A 22,771-nucleotide genomic window follows, 5' to 3' on the forward strand; every position below is an offset into this window, starting at 1 on the left:
TCTTTCTTTCTTTCTTTCTTTCTTTCTTTCTTTCTTTCTTTCTTTCTGCAGGGCAATTGGGTTTTACATAACTTCCCCAAGGTCACATGCCTAGGTTTTTTGTTTGTGTGTGTTAAGTGTCTGAGGCCGGATCTGAACTCAGGTCCTCCTGACTCCAGGGACAGCACTCTACTCACTGCACCACCTAGTTGCCCCTGTTCTTTATTTTGTTAAAGAAAAGTCTACAGTTGAATATGTATACACACATATGTATATGTATGTACACACATACACACTTTAGCAATGTCATTGAGAAAATGCCACATTTAATTCTAGTTAATTCCAGCAATTTAATTCTCCATTTCTTTGAGATTTGTACAAAACTGAAGACATTAAAATATCTATCATCTATTGAGTACTGCCTACATCATCTTATAATTAATATAATTTTCCCTTTATTAAATTTAACCACTATATATGATGGAGTTTGCCCCGTAGAGTTTTTTTTTTTTTTTCTGGAAGTTATCTTTCAATTGGTATTTAATCTTTTGTGTTTAGATTTTCCAAGCAGTTTTTGTGTGTGTGTGTGTGTGCTTTGTGGAGTGCAATTGGGATTAAGTAACTAGCCCAAGATCACATGGATAGTTTTTTTTTTTTTGGGGGGGGGGCATTAAGTGTCTGAGGCTGGATCTGAACTCAGGTCCTTCTGACTCCAGGGCCGGCACTCTACTCACTGAGCCACCTAGCCACCCCACCAAGCAGTTTTCTAAAAATATTTTTTCCTGAATTATAGTGTTCAGATATTTTTTTACTTTCTGTGTTCTTCTGGGAGAACTATGATCCTTAGGAACTTATGATACTTAACTATGATCTCCACATCATATCTTCAAATCGATATATTTGCTTGCATGAAGATCACATTTAACATGTAAAAATTTAACATTATTGCTTCTTCCTTCTTATAGAATGTCCCTCAATTCTGTTTATTTGCATTCTCAAGAATTGTTCTATTTTTTATTTCTTTGGTGAAGTATACCACTATGGATTCAAGTTTTTCTATTCTGATGGTTAATTTTGTCAAGCAGACCACATTTCATGTTTTTTTTTCCCTCTCTTAAACCATTCAGGATCGACCTGGTATATTTCCTTGATATCTCAAGGTTCCACAGGTTTTTCTGCCTCATCATGTGTGGATTCATTTTCCTTTATATAGAAAAACTTATTCATAAGTGTGTAGACTCATTTAGATGATCTGGAGGAGGAAATTGTCCTGTCTTTCAATAATATCTTCCCTGTTGGTTTCTTTGCTTGTGCTCAAGGTCTTTAATTGACTTTTTCTCCTCCTAAGTTCTTTGATAATTCAACCTTTCCCCTGTACCTTCCACTATTATTCACTTTTTGTTTCCTTCCCTTTTAATGGTGGATCCCCCAAGGGCTAAGCATCTCAGCTTCTTGCCATCCTAAACAAATCTGATTTCACTAGCCTTAGTTTCTTCCTGAAGTAATCTATGGGGACACAGAACTGGTCCCACCTAAATTCTGTCTTCTTTTGCTTCCATCATTATGGCTCAATATCCATAATGGCATCCTGCCCTGATCCTTTTCATCTTTAGTTCTTTGATTGATTACTACTACAACACAGAGTGCTGATACACTGAAATTCCAGTCATAGTAAATGTCTACCTTTTGATTTTCTTTGGTACATAGAGGAGGAAGTGGGGGAAAAGTTAAGTTTTCTCAAAACCCAGTGGGGTGGGTATACTTGTGCAAACTCGACCAGAGTATGGGGGTTGGTGGGAGAAGGAATTCTGAGTAATGACATCAAGGGCTGGGGATTAACCTTCCCTCCTCTTAGTTTGTCTAGTTGTTTCTCTTTTAGATTCCTGGTGTCTTAGACAGTGGAGATAACTGTAAATTTTTAATCTTTTGCTCATTATTCTTATTTTGCCAATGTTTAAGAAGTCATGAAAGTATAAGAGACTTCCTACATCTCGTTGGTCTTGTGACACATAAATGGTTTTTTTTTTTAATAACTTCTATCTTGTTTTGTGCTTAAAAAACGAGAGCATTGCTTTCATTGCTTTAAAAAATAATTAAATTTACTTATTTTCTTATTTGCTATTTTGGAGTACTTCCAAGTAAAATGATCTGGTTTTTTTATTTTTTTGCTGGAATGTTCAAGAATCTTTCTCTTCTTGAAGGTCATTCTTTTTTTCTATATTTTGAACTTTTATCTAATTTCTTATAGATATTTGGGGATTTATTTTTCTTCAAACTTGAAGACATTTCTCCTGACATAAGGTTTTTTTTAATGGACTTGAAATTTAATGACTACATATGTTGGAATTTCAAATCAGGGTTTTCCTCTATTGGTAAACAACACATACTATTAATTAGTAATTTTCTATTTTAAAAATATTCCAGGTGCTTTCTTCTATTTTTTTATAGCGTAACATTTAATCTTCTTTTAAATTATTTTTTCTTCTTTTGAAGAGACCTATGATCCTTAGATCATCTTTGGGCATTCTTTCTTCAAGGTTATTCACTTTACATGTAAAGAATTGATACCTTTTTTAAAAGTTGCTTTGTTTTACTTCTATTCTTTCCACATCTGTGTTTTTGAATTTTAAATCTATCATTATCTCTTCAAAATCATCTATTTTAGAGAGATTTTTTTTCCATCCTGTATTCTTTATCTATTTTTGTCCATTTTTTCCTTTGAGGACTTTGATTTCTGAGCACATTTTTATTAAAATTTCATCTTTTGCAGTGTTTATTTTTACTTTTTAATCAATTATAGAATTTCTATTTTCCATGATCTTTGGAGAATTATAGATTTCTTCCTTGTTCACTTTTTCATGAGGGTAGAAGGATGGGTGATTGTTCATTTATTTTCCTTTTTCATTGAATTGTGGCATTTTTCAGAATTCTTGCCTTTTATATCTTTATTTGGGTTATGCTATTAGTTCATCTGCTTTGTTAGCTGCCCTTGTGCCAGCCTTTCTCTGACCTTGTCAGATGTGTCAGCTTCTATTCTTGGTAGTTGGGCTTCAGCTTCTCTTCTCGCTGTTTGAATCCTCCCCCTTCCATTGTTGTGGAAACACTTTTTTGAGACTTGGAGGAAAGTCCTTCCTTGCTAGGCAGCCTTAAAATCACTGAGGTAGGGAGTGAACATGAGTTCAATTGGTTCTCTAGGAGTAAACTCCATCAGGAGAAGGTAATTTATACCTAGATTCCAAGTTTCCCTTCCTTTCCCTCTAGCTAGTTTTGTGAGAACAGATACTTCCTTCACTCTTTACAGTTGTGACTCCTTTCTAAGGCATGGTTGAACAAGATGAAAAGATTTTCTTCCTTTCAAGGGTGTGGATGGCTTAAACTGGCTCATTGCTGTGAGGGGAAACAAGTAGAGGCTACTATAAGGAGAAATAGAAATGCAAGGTTATAAAGCTACTGATTCTGCTTTGTTAATAGGAATGTTTTGGGTAATTAGAGCAAATGTGAGTTTTATTAAGTTCAATTCTGGGAAGTTATTTCAGGAAGAAATGTGGTTTTTCTGTTTCTTCTAGTTGATGCAGTTTAATTACTAATTATTGGAAATCAAATTTCTGTCTTTAGATTGTTAGGGTATGGGTGATATGCTGAAAACAAGTACTTTAATTCTTGCTGATTATGAGACCTTAGATTTCCCTTCTCTAGTTGTCTAATGAACTCTGCCTAAATTTTAGGGTAAGGCAATGGCTGTATTATATCACAAAGTTCATTTTACCATGAGGTCTATATAGCTTATGTAGATAATGGAGAGTTATTGATGTTTATTCATTAATTTTCATAAAATATTCTTAAAATATTATTTCACCTACTTTCACAATATCTGGGGTACATTGCCAATGCATTATACTAGCTTTTCAGATTGGGAAAGTGAAAACCAATTTAATTGAGGAAACAAGCTTGATTTTGCCCTCTCTTGCTATGCTTAGCTTGGAAAAGAAAATATTCAATGGAAAGATGACAGTTGTCTTCAAGTAATTGAAGGACTGGCAAGCGAATTAGTGATTAAACTTATTCCATTTGGAACCATTAAAGGGGCTATTAGCGAGGAGTAGAAGAGGCAAAGAAACATTTAATGTAAGGAAAAATTTCCCAACCATTATAGCCATTGGAATGTGAAATGTATTACCTTGGGAATTCGTGAGTTCCCTTTCACTGGAGGTCTTCAAGCAAAGGTTGGACAACCACTTGCTGATTATGTTATGGAGTGAATTATTTTTCAACTATGTGTTGGGATTGATGGTTTCTACACTTTCAGCACAAGCATTATATGTTTCTACAAGATGTCTATGTCCCATATAGAAAAGGAAGTAAGAGGCATTTAACTCTTTTAGCATGTGTTTGGCAGTACTTGGATACTATTATTTTTCCAGCTGCTTCTTTACCCCTAATAGAACCATCATGTTTGGCCAGAGTAAATCAGTATGAACATAGAATTTATACTCTGTATTAATCCCTGCCATTTGAGTTTCACTGCTCAATGGCATTTTGATTCAACAGGAAAGGGGGGAAAAGAAGCTTGAATGTTAGTTTTCTTCTTGGGCAAAGAGTTAGATGAGTCTGATACAATTTTAAATGTTTGTCAACTATAGGTTATCTATGAATTTAAGGAGTATGTGTACTATTCTTGTATCTAATTAAAATAGAATAAAACAAAATCAACAGTTTCCTATATATTGAGTTTAAAGAGCCAAATTTGAGCTTGGAAATTCTACCTTCTGATGTCTACTAAATGCTTCCTTTGAGACTCAGTGAGCCTATGTTTCCATTAGTGTGGGACTTTTGCTTCATTAATGCAGATCACAAACTATCTATGTCAGTGTTTCTTAATTTGGTGCCCATGGATACCCAAGCTGTCTATGGATTGGATTTCAGTGCATTTGGGAACTTGGATGGAGAAAAAATCCTTATTTTCTGTAACTTTTAACTGAAATTTAGCATTTCCTTCAATCATGAATAAAAAAATACATTCTGAGAAAGGGTCCATAGGTTTTTAAGTAAACTGCCAAAGGGTCTGTGACACAACAAAGGTTATGTGATGTTCTGAACAGCATCCTAAAGAATATGTAAATTGTGGAATTGGGGAGTAGGTAGAAATTTTAGAATTTACAAATTTGGAATTTTAGAATTTATGTAATGCACAGTTACTTCCTTGTTTTGTAAAGCATAAAGGTTATTTAAAAACATGTTTCCACATTAGCCATTTTGTGAAAGAAGAATCAGAACAAAGGGGGAAACCATGACAAAGAAAACAATAACAACAACAACAAGAGACCAAATAGTATGCTTCCATCTGCTTTCAGACTCCATAGTTCTTTCTCTAGAGGTGGGCAGCATTTTCCATCATGAATACTTTGGAATTGTTTCAGTTCATTTCTTCGCTGAGAAGACCTATCAAAGTTGGTCATTGTACAATGTTGCTGTTACTGTGTACAATGTTCTCCTTGTTGTGTTCACTTCACTCAACATCAGTTCATCTAATTCTTTTCAAGTTTTTCTGAAGTCTGCCAATTCATCATTTCTTATAGCACAATAGTATTGCATTACATGCATATACCACGACTTGTTCATCCATTCCCCAATTGATGGACATTCACTCAATTTCTAATTCTTTGCCACCACAAAAAGAACTGCTATAAATATTTTTGTACATGTGGATCCTTTTCCCATTTTTATGATCTCTTTGGGATACAGACCTAGTAGTGATATTGCTGTATGAAAGGGTATACATAGCTTTTCCCTTTGGGCATAGTTCTAAATTGTTCTCCAGAATGGTTGGATCCATGCACAACTCCACCAACAATATATTGGTGTTCCAATTTTCCCACATCTTCTCCAAGATTTATCATTTTCCTTTTTTGTCATATTAGCTAATTTGATAGGTGTGAGGTGGTACCTCAGAGTAGTTTCAATGTGTATATCTCTAATCTATAGGGACTTAGAACATTTTTATATGATTATTGATAGCTCTGATTTCTTCATCTGAAAACTGCCTTTTCATATCCTTTGAAAGTCATCTTTTCAATGTTTGCTTTTATGTAATCATCTATGTAAACATGTTTTACATATGTATTAATTTTTAACGAGTTTGAACCATTAGATTCCAAATGCTTCTGAAATACCTTCTGGAAGAAATTCATAGATATATGGACAGAATGCTAGACTCAGAACTAGGAAGATCTGAGTTCAAATCCTGCCCTGTACAATTACTTCCTGTATCATCAAGGGCAAGTCCCTTAACCTTTCTCAGCCTCAGTTTCCTCATCTGTAAAATGTTTATAATAATAGCACCTACATTCAAGGTTTTTGTGAGGATTAAATGAGATAATCTTAAAGTTCCAGACAAATGCTAAATACTTATAACAGCAGACTGAATTTAAAGTTTGAACTCACATTAATTTCCATTCACTCTATCTTTTATTTGCTCAGTAATATTAGACTTCTTCTGTTTGTTGCTTGTTTCCATGTCAGTCTACCACCCAACTGCAGGTGTTGATCCACTAACTATGGACACTTAACAAATGCAGGACAAATTCAGAATTTATTTGATTTTTACAGAACCTTGTTCCCTAGAGTAAGTATCCCATTTTTTTAAATAAACACTGAACTCTGAATGTCAAAGTAGATTCCAAAGCACCTGCTAATCCGTGGCTTACAACCAATGGAAGCTTGTGAGCAGGCCATTCCCATCAGTGTTTTTAGATGATTAGAGTACTGCACTTTCTAGATAGAAGCAGGTAGTCAACTAGGGTGTTTATTCAGTGAAGGTCATACTTTTGTATTGTGAAACTTCTAGCAGATGTGATAAGCAGTAAATTGCAGATCTATCACTTTTTTTTTTCCTTCCAGAAAGAGCTCGTGTACAAAATCAGGGGAATACTGCCTCCCTTTGATTTATGGCCTACTTTTTGACCAACTCTTATCTGGTTCCCACAAGCCCCTTTCAGATGCAGCTCATGTCTGAATGACAATAGACAAACCAGTGACATTATGCACCAAAATCTCTCTCTGCATTCTAGACACCTAAGATTACATCTGGGGTATTGATTTATTACTGCCTTTTTTTCCCCCATAGGGACCAGTTTGCTCAGCCTGAACAAGATAGACTATTATTAAACTGAGCAAACAACTCCATGTGAACTTGGTGAAGAAATAATCATTTGCTCCCACCTTTCTAACACTGTAGGCTCAGAAGGAAATACCAGTGCTAAAATATGCAGTCTATTCATTTGTCCCCCAGTGACTCCTCATTAGGGTTGGCTTAGATGATAGCCCATGTAAGTATGCAAAATAAGATAAAATGGGTCTTTGGTGGGAGTTGGTACTCCCCAAGTGTCCCAGGATGTTGTAACACAATGTGCTTCTTTTTACGAACCACACAGAAATGATTACAAATCTCTGCTTTGGCTTGTATTTCTGAAACACCTACTGTATCCGCAGCAATGAGGTTTTATGACAGCGTTAACAGTTTCTGCAAAATTTATATGTTGTACCAGTAGATCATTTTGGGGAGTGATATAAATTTTACAGCACATCAGAGTTTTATATCTCCTACAAATACCTGACGTAGGATTCACATTAAGCAGCCCCAAACCCACCCACGGCCCTCTATTCTTCTGGGTATTTATGTTTACTGGGCAAAAAGGCCCTTCCTTCAACACTTTTCTTTTTACAAATGATCATTCCTCCTCCCTCCCCTTAACTTTCAGTTTAAAGTCCTTTGGTCTGACTGTCTGTCTACTGGAGACTCACCCACTCTCTCATAATTTACATAGTTGGCAGCTAGGAGGTTTCTTTTTTTTTTTTTTTGAGGGGGGAAGGATGGGAGGAAGAGAGTGGTATAATGACAAGTGTAATCACACCAAGCCAGACATAGAAAATTCTAAATGAATGTCATTGTCAAGGATGGGATCCATTGTATACAGAGTGGGGTGAGGAGATGCCATTGTACTGAAAAATTTAGGAACATACTACTATGTATAATATTAAGAAAGAAGGATAAAGAGTTATTTGAAATCAAAGTCTGGGAGTGGCCAGCTAGCACAGCGAGTAAGAGCACCTGCTCCAGTGTCAGGATGACCTGGGGATCAAATCCAGGCTCAGATACTTAGCACCACACCCAGAAATAACTGGCCGTGTAACCTTGAGCAAGTTACTTAACCCCAATTGCTTTACAAAAATAAAATAAAATAAAATGAAATCAGTCTGTCGTGGACTAAATTATTAATATTCAAAATGTGGGCAGTACCCCATATCCTTTTAGGAGGGGAGGTGAAAACAATTAAAAAAAAAAACTACTATCACTACCACCATCACCATTATTTACATAATGTTTTTAGGTTTGCAAAACACCTTACAAATATTAACGCATTTTATCCTCAAAACAAATCTGGGAGCTAGGAGCTATCATTATTCCTGGAATATTTAGGCAGTCATGGGTTAAGTGAGATGTCCAGGGTAAGTTATCCAACTGGTAAATGTCTGAGGCTAGATTTGAACTCAGATCTTCTTAACTCCAGGTCTAAAATTCTACCTACAACTTGGCTTAGATGTTATTTGTCAATTAGAATTCTTCTTCCTTTTCTATTTAAATATCTATGTGAATCTGAATTTTCTTCATATATTTCAACTACATTAACATAGCATAACAGATTGAATGCAGAAGCAGATATTAGAATCCAGCTGTCTTCTATTAAGGCAGACATAAAAAGATTGCAAAATTATGCAAAGTGGTGTCATTCATTTCACTATTTTATCGAAAATAGTTACTTTTTCATAAAAAAGTTATATATACTAACATGTAATATGTTTAGTATTCTTAACTTAATAATTTTTTTCTAAAAATTAACCACTAAAATTTTTAATATGCAGTATTACATGCTTTTCTAGATGATATCACTGCATTATTTATTTCTAAAATTGAAATATATTCTAAGTTTTACTTTGTTACAAAAGACCTCACATGAAGTGAAAGTAATCTGTAAATGTATGCAGTGCAAAAATAAAAATAAATCAATAAAATTAAAGTGATCAAAATATTAATGTGATAAACATTGATTATGACTTATGTAGATAAAATCTATTTGGAATTCTCAATATTTTTAATAGCATAAAGGAGCCCTGATGCAAAAATATTTGATTATTACTGGATTAAATTATAGATTTTAATAGCTAAAAAGTACATGAGACACTACCTGGTCACCTTTTCTCAATTTACAGATGAGGAAACTGATCATCAGGAAAGGGTAAATGATTTAAGTAAGGACACACTATAATAGAAGCCTGTACTTGAACACAAGTTTAGTCTGAATCTAAATTTGATTGTCACTTTTCCTGCAGCTGCCCAGGTTTTTTCCTTTTCTCCAAAGTTCCTGTATTAGCATTATCTCTATTTCTAGCTTTATTGAAAGAAGACAATGTCAAAAAAACATCAGGAGAAGGTGTAATGGTAATGAATGTAAAGATCTCCTTGTATTGGCTTGGTTTTCTGGTTAAATGTTAAAACCCAGAGCTTGTGAATCCCACTTGTGGGATGGACTTGGAGATGTGAAGAGAGAGGGATAAATTGGGAGGAGCTGGTGCCATGGATAGAGAGGCCCAAGGAGAGAGAGTCTAGAAGAACTTTTGAGAGCAGCATCATGGAGGCAGAGAGAGAGAGAATTGCCAGGGGCCAGAGTTGCTGAGAGAGAGAGAACTGCCAGCCAAAGCCACCCAGATTGCTGAGGGCCAGTTGGAGCTGCCCAGGACTTTTGAGAGTTGCCACCTGGAGCTGCCAAGAATTGAGGAGGCATGACTGTGGTGCCGGTATTTTTTCTGTCTGTTTTGATGTTATTTTGCCAGATTTGTCTGCTGGTAAAGGACAGTGCTGTTGTTGCAGAGGTCCTGTAACCTTGACCTTGATGTTGGTTTAGAAGGCCTGAAGGAGAATTTTCTTGTTGTATGTTTACAGAAATCCTGGAGGAGGGTCTTGCTGATGTTTTCAGGGGTCCTGAGACTGTTCTGCAGGCAGAGAGTGAATTCATGAGGATGCTGGCAATGTATATTGTGACTTTGTTAAGCTTTGCCTTCCCAGGAACAGAGATTGATGAGAACTTGCTTTGATCAAGATAAAGAAAAAACCTCTCCTTGGGTATTGAATGCTGTGATGATATCTAACTTTTGTTGTGGCTTAGGGGTAGATGGCCTTTGTGTTCTCCACTGCCTCTTTGAGCAGTAACCTTTGGTGGTAACTGATGATAACTGTAATTCAATTGTGATCGAGGTGTGGAGTACTTTGATTTTTGTGCTTTGTGATTGATTAAATGAATATATTTTGTTTATTATTGGAAACTAATCTCCAGTTCAATAGAGAGAAGACTTTGTGATTGACTAAATGAATGTACTTTCCAGGGGTGGAGTACTTGGACCTTAGTACTTTGTGACTGGATTGAGGACTTACTAAATTATTGAGGTACAAATGGTGAATGCTGCATTTTGATTTTTTGTGAATGTTTTGCCTTAATCTGTCACTGAATACATGGAGTTTGCTATGCTTGTAATCCAAACCTGGAAATTGCTTGTGCTTGGTGTCACAGAAGGAACCAAGGTAAGAAAAAAGATAAGAGAAGTATGAAATTAAAAAGAAGACTTAAGATTAAATTTTGGAAGCAGAAATTTGGAAGAACTTGAGAAGAAGGTGAAAGGGGAGAGGGTACAAGGAACAGGGTTAGAGCTGGAAAAGGAGGGTTAGCACTGCGGGTGAAAAAGGTCTTCAACTGAAAGGAGGCAGCTGATGAGGGAACAGCCCTGGAGTCAGGAGGACCTGAGTTCAAATCCAGCCTCAAACACTTACTAGCTGTGTGAACCTAAGCAAATCACTTAACCTCCAATTACCTCAAAAAAAAAAAGGACTCAAGCAGGTGATTTAAGGAGAAAAAGATATGGGAGAAAAAAGGACTCAAACTGAAAGGGAAGGACACCAAGTGAAAGGGGAGGAGATGAAGGAGAAAGAGAAGGATTTAGGGATAAGACGAGGTAAGATTAATAAGATGAAGGAAGTCTATGTGTGTTATTAGCAAGGTATTAATGAGGTACTAGCAAGGTAGACAATGAATAAACTGATGATATTGCAAAGAACTAAATATATCACTACTAGCCAGTATGGAGATTGGGGATCATTTTAAAGCTCCTTTATATAACTTGTACAATGTTCTGCCATGACAAATTGACAGCTATTAGTTTCAAAAGCATAGCCTAATCCCTTCATTAAAAAAAGAGAGTTGAAGGACTTTACCTAAAGAACTCTTTTAACTCATTAGATTATCAGGGGTGGTTAGTTGAGAGTGAGGGGAAAAGGGAGGAAATTCCATGTTCTTTTAAAAACATGGAAGAACTGTTTCAATGTGAAAACAGAGAAGAAAAGGATCTGAAGAGGCAGAGAGGAAACTAACCATGTGTCAATAAGAGGGAAACAAAAATGTCACATAGGAGAATAAAGGGAAAGAAAAGGGCCAATTAACACTCGATGCTAATTAACAGATATGAAGTCCTTCCCAAAGCTGACAAAACAAAGATCCGACAGAGAGGGTCAAAGGACTGTTGTTGGCTCACCTTTTCCCCAAGCTACTTTCCAGATTCCCATTTGCAAAGGAGGCCTGTTTCCCCAGGCTTTGACTATTTCTTTCCTCAAATTTCTATCATTGGGCAACAGTGGGGGACTGGGATTTCTAATACAGTTGCTCATGATTAATCTTACAGTGTGCTCATCAGTATTAATTAGCCAGCTGACCAGGTAACAATTAACTTTTATGAAAGGATATTTGAAACAACTACTGGCTCAATGGATAGAACACTGGACCTGGAGTCAGGAAGACCTGAGTTCAAATCCAGCCTCCGACACTAGTCTTGTGATGCTAGACAAATCACTTAACTTCTGATTGCCTGACACAAAGGATCCACTGGAGAAGGAAATGGCAAACCACCCCAGTATATTAGTATATTTTCCAAGAAACTCTCATGGACAGCATTAGTGTATTATAGCCCCCGGGGTCAAAGAGTCGGACATGACTGAATGACTGAAAAACAACAACAATTTGCTAAGATGGAGTAGCAAGGACTGAAATTATAACACAAATCAGGAATGTACTCTTCTCCACTTTCTGGAGAGAGTGAACCCAAATTTAAAGCAGAAAGACAGAGAAGAAAACAGACAGGGAGCATTTGGGACCAAAGGGTACCTTGGGACTACTCCTCTCAGGACTGTTTTTCCTTTTCTGTATTTCCCACTTAATTCACTCCACTCCATGGTCAGGTGATGCCTTATTCAGCTGCACTGGCTCCTTGAAGGGTATAGTGTCTTGGCTTATGGACCAAGCCACTCTTATGATGCATTAAGCAGACTGTTGTATTGGTTCCTCACCAGACTTGTAGCTAATCACTTTAAGTGGTAGATATGGAGCTCCTTACAAAGTCGTCTTTGGTGAATTCAAGTCATCTGTCCCAGATGAACTGGTTCTGAAGAACTAAGGTACTAAGCCACTGTCAGTGATATGTGAAAGACAATGAAGAAAATGGGAAGTATTCTACAGAATAGAGACTGTAGGACAAATGTTTCCCTGTTGTTTTTCATTTTATTTTATTTTTCAAGAAAGGGAAAAGAAAAGAGTCTTAAAACTACAGGGAATGAATGACTTTGACTTTCATTCTGGGAATATTCTAGAATAAATCATTTGAAAGACGGTGATTAGGTTGTGAGCTACTGAGGAACAAAGATTGTTTTTTACTTTTTTTTGAATTCCAGTAGGAGGCTTCTAAATGTTTATTGACTAATCATTTAGAAAAAGAAGCAATGATTACAAAAATCCAACATAGGCCATATGAAACTCACCTTTTTTCTTTCTCTCTTAAAAAATTAGCATTACAGTAGATCTTCAACATTTGTGAATTTGATTTCCCCAACTTCAAGCATTCAGCCCTCAAGAGATGAGAATCTAATAGGAAAAGCAACATGTAAACAATTCTGTACACATAAAAGCTTCATTACATTACATTAAATGACTTAAAGTCTAGATTAGTTAAAGATTATGGAGGACTGGACCAGAAATCTTAGGAGCTCACATAATGTTTTCATCACTGCTCCCAGATTATTAAGGGCTTCAGAGGAGAAAGGGAGAAGTGGAACATGAATAACTTATGAAGAAGAAGCTGCCTGAGAATAATTTGAATTTCTTTTTGGCTTTTTGAAGGGGGAAGGCAGGACAATTGGGGTTAAGTGACTTGCCTAAGGTCACACAGCTAGTTTTTTGTGTTAAGTGTCTGAGGCTGGATTTGAACTCGGGTCCTCCTGACTTCAGGGCTGGTGCTCTATTCACTGCACCACCTAGCCACCCCAATAATTTTAATTTTGGGCCCACATTTTGACATAGAAAAGTTAGGGTTTCCAAACCAGCATGAATTATACCTAACAAGGGCAGTATGGTTCAAATCTTGTATAATTACTAGGTGTGTGACCTTGGTAAGTCTCATAAACTCCCTGGGTCTCAGTTTCCTCCTCTGTAAAGGATGACTATGAAGAACTACCAGGGATTTCTGTAGGTTCAAATGAAATGCTACATGGAAAGTGCTTTGCAAACCTCAGAGCTCTCTAGAAATAGGATATACTAGTGGTAGTCAAAGTGTCCAGTGACATCATTATCATAGTAGTTGTCATCATAAAAGTAGGAGGATTAAAAAAATTTATTTGCCTGGAATAACACAAGGGTAACAAAAAATGCTTTATACTCAAGTGGATGAGAAAGGAAGAAAATTATTTATGTCAGGCTGTCAGTCAGTAAACGTTTATTAAGTGACTACTATGTGCCAGGCACTGTGGTAAGCATTAGAGATTTTTAAAAAAGGCAAAAGCAGTCCCTGATATCGAGGAGCTTACATTATATGGATACACAGCCACCAAGGTAATAACTAGAGATACTATCTAAAATTTGGGAGAAAAAAAGTAGGACTGACTGAAAATTCATAGGAGAAACAAAACGTGGAAGGTGACCTAAATGTCCTGAAAAAAAAAAAAAACAACAACAACAAAACAACAGCCTCACAGGTATAACTGAGGCTTTATGTTATGACATCCATGCCTGGAAAATCTCTCTACAATGGTATTTTTTTTTATTCAAAAGGGCCATAAACAAAAGCAATGTGGAGATGTAATTGACTCTTAAGAAAATGTACTCATGTGAAGAAATCCAGAGATCAAAGTGGGGAAGCATGATGGAGACCACTTGAATAAAGATCAGTGGAGGCAGAAATACTATGATACCATATCAGAGTATGCTATAGATCACCTGGAAAGAGAAAAGAAATAAATGAGGAGTTTGGCAAATAGATCAAAAGCCTAAACGGTAATGATGGAGAACTTTAAAATCAAGATATATTCTCTCCCCCTTTCCTCCTCTCTCCTTCTTCCCCTCTCCCACTCTGTCCTCCTCCCTCTCCCCTGTCCCTTCCCTCTTCCTCTCTCTCTCTCTCCCTTTCCTTCCTCTAATAATGAGAATAGTTAATATTTTTTGGCTTTCCTTAATAATAATTTTATCCTTGAAAAAATGAATGAACCTACATCCAATAAATTCCCTTGGATACAGGAAAGCACAATTACGCTGTTTCAGAGAAGCAGTATACTACAGTATTTAATAGGTTTGCCTTGCACCCAGGAATACTTGGATTCAAGTCCCACTTACAGAACTTACTGACGGTGTGACCATGGCCAAGTTATAACCTCTCAGTGCTCTAGGCACTTCTCTGAGACTATAAACTGTGGATAAATTTCCCACATGCACTGGTAGAAAAATTTCCTGACCAGGTGTTCCCTACACTAATGAAATCACAGGTTTAGTCCCCATCCCATAGTAAACCTGGATGACACCAATGGACTAAAACTCAATAAGGGGAGTCATCCCAGAAAAACAAAACAAAACACAAGACCCAAAGACATAGAGTGGCTTAAATTATGGCCTTGGAGTGAGGATAATCTGAGTTCAAATCCCTGCTTAGATAACTGTGAGCTGTGTGATCCTGGGCATATCACTTAATAAGTCTGAGCTTTAATTTCTTTATCTACAAAATAACTAGACCCTGTCTCAGAGTATTATTGTGAGCATTAAATGAGATACTATATTTAAAGTAGTTTGCAAATATTAAATTGTTAGAAAACTGCCTGTTATGTCAATAGCTTTAAAATTTTAATTCATTATGCAAATATAAATATTGTGAGTGTTTAGAACAAGTGGGAGGTGGGATAGAAGGGAGGGAAATGTAGTCAGTCTTTTACAATATATCTACTATGTTATTGTTTTGCATTAGCCACACATGTACAACCTATACTGAACTGCGTATCTTCCCAGTAGGGTGGGTGACAAGGAAGAAAGGGAATGAATCTGGAATTGAAAGTTTTAAAATCAAATATTCAAATATATATACATATATATATGTATATGTATGTATGTGTGTATATATATTTATATACTATTATTAATACCATCTTAAATGTAATTGGGAAATAAGATATACAGGCACTGAGGCATAGAGATCCACTGGAAAAGTAGAAATGGGTATGGGAGAAAATATGGGAGAGAGCAGATTGAAGGAGGGGATATCCTGTGGGACTGCTATTTTGGGGCAGTGGGTAGGAGAAAATGGGGAGAAAATTTGTAACATTCTGGCGGAAACGAACAATGTAAATCAGAAATTAATAAAAGCATTAAAAACCAATATTGTGAGTGTTCAGAGATTGTCACCTTTTATTTTCTATTTTTTTTAAACTCCCTCCAGGCTTATACTACCCACCTCAACTCAAGCTGACATCTTAGGTACACCTTAGGGCAAGTGATTACTACTCCCTTCTAGGGGGGATCTTGAGAAATTGGGGGTTCTATTATTCAGTCATTTTTTAGTTATGATTGACTCTTTATGACTTTATGAAAGTTTGGAGCTTTCTTGGCAGAGATATGGATGAACTTTGTTATTTACTTCTCCAGCTCATTTTACAGATGAGGAATTGAGGTAAACAGGATTAAGTGACTGGCCCTGGGTCACACAGGTAGAGGGTCTGAGTCCAAATTGGAACTCATGAAAATGAGTCTTCCTGATTCCAGGCCTGGTACTCTATCTCCTGTGCCACCTACTTACCCTGGAGTTTCTATTCCTAATACTCAAAAGACTCCATATAATGTGAACCCCAATATTGATCAACCTTGTGATAGTTCCTTAAAAGCAACCAACCAATGGATAAGAATTCGATTTTACTGATATTTGCTGAGATGCAGCAAGCACAGAAGTTACAAACTATATACCCTGTCTTTGACACACTTTTTCTCTGGAGGGAGGCATTCAAACTTAAATTGGTAAATATAAAACATTTATTGAAAGCCACGATGTCCCCTGCATATACAAGAGTTCTCTTGGGAGAGTAGGAAACACAAATGTATTGAAACATATATGTAGGGAACACATCTGGCAAAGGAGTACCTCATAGTTCTAGGAGTTCTTTTCTCTCTTTGTGGAGTCCCCACCAAGTTTACTTGGGCATGGCATATACAGTGAGCAAGTTGTTTCATTGCTTGCAGGAAACTGACTTGACTTTTAGGCCATTTCATTGCTAGACTGGGCCAAGTGAGTCTCCTCTCCAGGCTGACTCCTTACTGGACTCAGCATCTGTGGGATCCATTTGATTGAATTAGCAACTCCAGTTACTAGAGCTGGATCCATGTTGATGCTTGGTCCTTGACCTTTTGGAGTTCACAGGGTTGAAACTGGACTGTTTAATCATCAGGTATTCATTCACCTAAGATCAAGGAAAAATAAACAGAAGAGAAATCAGAAACAGAAATGCCAAGCATTCATAGAAGCATGGCGGTTGGATGGGTAGATAAGGCTCTGGCAACTTTTGCTATTGCTGGTCCTCACCCACACCTACAAGTTTACAACAATTCTTAATCTGCTGACCACCAAGGGAGGAAATCTATAAAAAGGGTGGGGGAGCAGAGGGAGTGCATTGATCCTTTTGTATGCTTAACTCTTCCTGTTTCTGTAATTAGACCTCTTGGCTCTCATGTCAATAAGAAAACTCTTCATTGCCAAATAGTAAAAACATTTTAGGGACTCAAAACAAGAAGCTAAGTCCTTAAAGTTGTACATGCTGGATTGAAACAGCCAGGGATTGTTGTGCATTCCCTTAGGAGTGCCCTCCTTCCCCTTAAAGTATAATGTAGAAACTATACAGTTCCTAAAAGGTTAAAGCCACTTTAGGTGATTTGTTCAATGGACCTCAGGAGTAAGCCTCTTTTCTCTCTCCTGCCCCCACAGAACAGTCTCGGTGGCCATTTGACACAAATAAATTTCTCCAGAGTAGGTGTCTTGCTTTGCACATCTTTGTTTCCCTCACAACCAACATGATGCCTTACATATGGGATGTTCTAGAATAAAAAACTAAGACATGGAAGAAATCTTAGAAGTTACCTAGTCTATTACCTAAGGAAGGGTTTGAACCCAGTTTTACCCAACTTTAAATCCAATGATCTATACACTCCAGGGGTGGGGAAGCTTCAGCCTTGAGGCCACATCCAAACTTGATAAAAGGATTTGTTCTGTGAAGTTTGGATTCTGTCAAAGGGCTGCACCTGAGGAACTAGAGGGCCACATGTGACCTCAAGGCTGCAGGTTCCCCACCCCTGCACTAAACCATGCGGTTCTCATGTTAATACATATTGGGTGGATAGACAGATGATGGACAATTGGATGGCTGAATAAATTGAATTTCATTCTTCTTGAAATCAATCCCTCTTCTTCCCCTTCTCCCTAAACACGTTGTGTTATGTTACACCAAGATGAGTGGAAAGTTCACTCACAAAAGCTGGTTTCCAAGCTCCTTCCTGCTGTGTAGACGTGTAAGGCATATTCTTTACAACACTTGCATGTGACAGGTTATGTTTTTGAAATTCAAGTTGTTCTTAAGGAGACCATGTAGAAGAGTGAACATAGTAAAGCCTGCCTTAAATTGTTATCTTAGCCAGGATTCTTAAGTTCATTAACCCTCATCCAGTCTAGCATTCCTGTGTCTTTGATGAAATCAGAGCTGGCTGGCTGAGGTGAGCTCAGGGAGTTGGCACACTGTGAATTGGTTTGGGTTCATTAGCTTTCCAGGGGAGATTCTTCCAGTAGGTCAGCTATTTACTTAGGGTCAGTTGTGCACTTTGGGAAGCTTCATTAATCTTTTCAGGACATTAAGACATCAAAGAGTCAATTCTGTGCAGTAGCCTGAAAGACTTAAAAGAAGTATTCCAGAAGTATAAAATCTAGGTTTTTGAGAACTTTATTCACTAGGTGGTTAAAAGGCGTTAACTAATATTTTGAAATGGTAGTTGATTAAAACTAATACTCAACAGTCGGATTTTTGTTTTGAGGAAGAGATTGGGACTAAAAAGTGTGGCACGACTTCCTAAACTAAAATTCAGTCGTCTCGTACTCATTTTCAACTCTATACTGAACTCATTGTCCCTTTGTAGTATTTGATCCAGATATAACTACTAATCCTGCATTTTACAGTAAACCTTTCCCAACCCCTCTTACTTCTATTGTTTTTCATATGGTAATGATTTCCTATTTGTTCTCTTTCATTTAGCTTACTTTGTATATATGTCTGATTGTTTTCTTCCCCATTAGATTGTAAGGTCCTTGAGGGCAGAGACTGTCTTTCACCTTTTTTATATCTTCAAAACTTAGAACATTATCTGATACATAGTAGGCACTTAATAAATGTTTATTGTTTGATTTAATAATGTGCAGTGGACCAATCATTCGACTTTATGTCATATTCTGGACAGTAGGTATTTTTCATCCTTTTTGTTTTTCCTGTGTATATTGTTCAACTTATCTCTTTTAACTAGTCACAGTTCTCATTGAGGAGGCATTATAATATTCTGAGATGATGAAATATACATGATATCATAATAACATAAAATAATTTGAAAGACCTCATGAATTTAAAAAGAATCCATCTTCCATTTTCGCCTTGGAGAGGGCATCCTCCAAGACAGTGACAAACACTTTAGAAAACATGTTTCTCATACAAAGTTATCTCTTAGGCTTAAATTCCATCATTCTTGTCACTTTGCCTCATCACCATCCTCTGTACCTCTGATTGGAGGGTGGAGTAAGGCACTCCCAACCCTCAATTTATCAAGGGAGCTCACCTCAGAATGTCTTATTTTTCACCTGACTGCACTAGTTTGGTAGTGCCCCTGCAATAAAGACTTTCAAAGCTGCTGCTCCCCACTAAGCCCTTTTCAGCTTTCTTTTGTATGTTGTCTTCTTCTATTAGATTACAAGGTCCTTGAAGACTTAAGCTCTCTTTCACTTCTTTTTGTATCCCTAGTGCTTAACACACTGCTTAGCACAATGTTTATTGATCAAGTGATTGGTGAGGGACTCCTTTATCGAAAAAGGACCTTTAAAGCTGCACTTGGCTTTATTGAATAAAAAGATTGTCAACAAATAAAAACATAGTGAATCTTTTATTTTCTGTAACTTTCAATTATATGACAACAAAAGTCTACTCTCTCACATTTTTTTCAAACAAACCTTAAATATCTATGTAGACCATAAACAAAAATATTTCAGAAAATTATAATATGAGCATATAGTTTGCTAGTTGTTGACCTTTCTTTCTTTCCTTCTCTCTTTCCCTTCCTTCCTTCCCTCCTTCCTCCCCTCCTTCCTTCCTTCCATTCCTTTCTTCCTTCCTTCTCTCCCTTTCTTCCTTCTTTCTTTTTTCCTTCCTTCCTTCCTTCCTTTCTTTCTTCATTCCTTCCTTTCTTCCTTCCTTCCTTCCTTTCTTTCTTCCTTCTTTCCTTCCTTCCTTCCTTCCTTCCTTCCTTCCTTTCCTTTCCTTCCTTTCCTTCCCTTCCTTCCTCTGCTTCCTTTCTTCCCTTCCTTCCTTTCCTTTCTTCCTTCTTTTCCTCCTTTCTTCCTTCCTTCCTTTCCTAACATATTTTGTAAAAATATTTCTGCAATACTTTCAAGATGCTGTCATCTCCACTGCAGATTTTCTTGGTTTATACTTGATCACATCCAGTCATTTTTCTCTCCTTTGTATTCCAAATTTAATTTTGAATTGAAATTGAATTATTAGTAATAAAATAATAATATAGTTAGTGTGATATAATAAATAGATCAGCAACTTTAAAGTCTAGAATATCTGCAGTTAAGCCCTACTTCTGATAAAGATTGCCTCTAGTATGAGGAAATAGCTTTAATCTCTCTGTGTCCCAGACAACTCTATAAGTATAAATTCTAGGCAAATCACTAGCTTGCACTAGTGGGAGAATTTCCACACTCAATATTCCTTACACCAAAGAAATAATAGTCCTGAAACCCCACTCAGTATTCTACCCCCCTTCAAAAATAGGAATAGCTGATATTTATATAGTGATTTAAGATTTACAAAGCACTTTACATTAAAAGAAGAGTGGAGTATACATTTTCTACATAGTAATTGTACAGCCAGAAGAACCTTAAAAGAGGCAACAAAGAGTATTAGTGTATTATTTGTAATCAACGATGAACTTGCATCCTCCTCATTCTAAACCCATTAGAGGGGAGAGGTATATACTTCTTGGGATCAGTATATAGGCTCAACTTGGTAGGTACATTACTAGGATATCTCTTTTGTAAATGGACACATAATCAATTTGAAAAAAAATTCTACTGAAGGCTCCCAAATCTACATTTTAATAGAAATTGGTATTCTCAAAATACTATATAGATGTTAACTCCTTAATGTTCTGGTCAACTCAGTAAGTGACTTACATCAGCATTCTGATGTTATGGGCAGAAGAGCTATGTTGCAAAGATATTGCGCCATGTCTAATGCTTTCTTTGAATGATATGAGAAAGGGTCCCACTACTCCAAATAACCAGTTTACCTTGAGTCTTTGACTCCACTAATTAATTCATTAAATATTTGTCAAGCATGTCACATTTGTGTAGAGTGCATCTAGGTAGCACAGGGATGTAGTGCCAGGCCTGGAGTTAGGAGGGGTTTATCTTCCTGTATGCAAATCTTGCCTCAGATGCTTAATAGTTCTGTGACCCTGGATAAGTCCCTTACCCCTGTTTGCTTTGATTTCCTCATCTGTAAAATGAGCTGGAGGAGGAAGTGGCAAACCATTTGAGTGTCTTTGCCAAGAAAACCCCAAATGGGGTTGGACATGACTGATAACATGTGTATAGCACAGGGAGGCACTATGAGGGTTACAGAAAAATGTAAGATACATCTTCTGCCCTCAAAGGATTTAATATCTTATAGGAATTAAACATACATACACATGAAAATCTAAATAACAACTCAAACAAAAATACAAAGGATATTAGGTAATACCAGATGAAGAAGCAGAGATAATTCTTACAATTAGTAATCACACAGGAGAGAGAGATTTTTTTTTTCTTGTGGCTTGCAATGGTCCAGGATTTTATTTCCTGGAGAAAATGGGAATTGAGCTATGTTTTTTGCAGGCAAGACAGAGTAGTATAGACTCATTTTTCAACCTCTAAGCAATATAGATACTCAGTCGTCCTTTTCATTTGTTAATGCAGGGTCTACATATCATCCATTCAAACCTTTGAAAAGGTATCAATTCAGTCCAATAGTTGTCTTTGCTTAGCACATGAAAACTGAAGACTGATTTATTTGACTGTCTCTATGTTTTGAATCCCCTCCTTTTGCCTTTATTTGTTGAATACTTACACATCCATTAAAAGTCTACTCAGAAGTAATCTCTTCCAGAAATTCTTCTATGATCACAAAAGGTTCTATAACCTTTCTCATTTGGGATTCCATATACCACTTTCCTTGACATTTCATGCCCTTTCATGTTTTTAGAATAATAATACTTCTTGTATGTATTACATCCTTCCTCAAGACTATAGATTTCATGAAGCAAGGACTATGCCTTGTTTATAATAATTTATTAGAAATATAATTCACATTTTGAGTGCCACCAAAAGATTAGACATATGGTGGGGAGGGAGGATGTTGTTTGCTTTTGGTTAGTTTTCTTTGCTGAGGTACCTAAAGGTCTAAGCTGGTTTCAGTCTTGACTTGGGGGCAGACTACACAGAGTGCCACAGACCCTGATGTTGGAAAGGGGTTTATGGGAAGAAGGATGAGCCAAGCAATTGTATTCCTTCAGGGTTCAGCTCAGGTGCCACCTCCTTCATAAAGCCTTCCTAAGAACCAATTGGAAGTGTGGTCTCCCTCTCTGGTTTTCCTTATTCTATATTTATTTGTGCACATGTATCTTCCTAAGAGAATGTAAGGTTTTTAAAGGAAGGAATGGTTTCTTTTCTTTTTTTTTATCTTATCCTCAATTCCTAGCAGAGCACTGAACTGCTATTCTCTTAATCAGAATTCCCTTTCTAGTCTGTCCCTGTGCATCAGCAGTCCTCCCCCCTATACCCCACCTCCGCCAATGCACTCTTTTCTCACCTCTACCTCACCTGCTGCCCACTTCAGGAAATCTTTTCTCATCCCCAGGTTATCAGTGCCTCTCAAATTGCCTCCTATTGACTTAACTTTTTATTTATTCAATTCTCCAGTAGAATATAAACTCCTTGAGGGCAAGGAATATTTTGTTTTGTCTATGTATCATAAATGCCTAGTGGCTGCCATACAAATCATAGGGTTTTAGCCAATGTTTATTGAATGGAAAGGAGTTTAGGA

Source organism: Petaurus breviceps, unplaced genomic scaffold (genome assembly GCF_028583685.1).
Source record: "Petaurus breviceps papuanus isolate PSGF00001 unplaced genomic scaffold, PetGlider_PUasm1.0 90775, whole genome shotgun sequence".
NCBI lineage: Eukaryota > Metazoa > Chordata > Mammalia > Diprotodontia > Petauridae > Petaurus > Petaurus breviceps.